Source organism: Penaeus monodon, chromosome 23, assembly GCF_015228065.2.
Source record: "Penaeus monodon isolate SGIC_2016 chromosome 23, NSTDA_Pmon_1, whole genome shotgun sequence".
In the NCBI taxonomy this organism is placed as follows: domain Eukaryota; kingdom Metazoa; phylum Arthropoda; class Malacostraca; order Decapoda; family Penaeidae; genus Penaeus; species Penaeus monodon.
Window position 1 is genome coordinate 37,343,363 of NC_051408.1, and position 1,448 is coordinate 37,344,810.

A 1,448-nucleotide genomic window follows, 5' to 3' on the forward strand; every position below is an offset into this window, starting at 1 on the left:
ACTTTGGAAAAAAAGGAAATGACTACCTGGCAAGCCTGGCAAGAATCAATTTCAATATTATGAAAATCTACAAAGTAAACCAAATGTTCTAAAAATGTATGTTTCCCTCAAATCTATCTGTACTAAATTCCATAGGGAAACTATTACAAATTAGTTTAAAGCCAATTCATGTAATCATTTCATCATTAAGAAATGATATGTTTCTAAAAGAAAACTGGTAGATCTAGAATTATTCAGGACAAATTTCATATTGGCAGAATTTTTCAAATGTCTTATTTGCCTCATAATATGGAGAAAAAACATACTGATGTATGCATAAATTTCAATATAAATTTCTTTGTCTAGCAATGGGTGTCCTTCATGTATAGAACTCAACTATATACTAGTACAGTAAACAATGATTTCCAAAATAAAACTTAAGTCATAAGTTTCACATGCTGTTCATTATCAATATAAGCAGAGGGCCTCCAATGAACAACAGATACTTGTTCCACTGATCCATCTTTTCTTTAGTTCTGACAAAGCACAGTGAGTGATTTTTGTAGACAATATGTACATGTTCCAGAAAGGAGAAACTTGCAAAAAAAATAAGGGTCGAGTCTATAGTTAACAAAGTTATACTTTTCATTTTATAATCTATAGCAAAGTATTAAGGCTTATAATCATTGTCTTAATATCTACTGTTATATATGTAGTTTTTTCAGTCAATCATTTTGGAGTAACGTGTGTCTTCAGTTTTACTCCATATCTATTGCGAGCTTTTAGAAAAAGAAAAAGGTTTTGCTTTATTTTCACTACAAATTTCATTTGTACTAAAGGCTGTTTAATTATGTGTGATATTTAATTGTCCCCAAAGCTTTTCAATTTAAGGAATGACTCATGGAAAAACACAAATGCTCCGCTAAACATACTCAAATCCTGGGGGAAATAAACTAATTTTGAAACATCTGATGCTCTTCTCTTCTAAACATAAGATTTTTCATCCTTAGGTAAACTAACCCTGCCTAACTTTGTTAATATTAACCGTTGACACATTTTTACATGATATAGAAGAAATTATCAAATAGATGATTGAAGGTAAGTGTACAACTATTGCACCATCTGACAAGAGTACGTAATTTTTCATGTACATAAAATGGGATTCAAAAGCTTGAACAAATCATAGTCTTTACAGATGGAAACATCTAGATGAATAGATAACACACTTACTTCTTAGGAAATGAAGAAAAGCTACATCATTCTAACCCTATACACATCTGCCTTCATATGCATTGGTATGCATTAAGTTAAATGTGGTACTAAGAAGTGAAAAAAATCTCATCACAGCCTTTTGTGGCTCAAATATCAATCATTCTTAAACTCACTTTTTAAAATGTAAATGTCCATTTTATCTCACTCTTCAGCTTTTCAATAGTCATGTAAAATAATAAGAGTATATGCTAACAAAT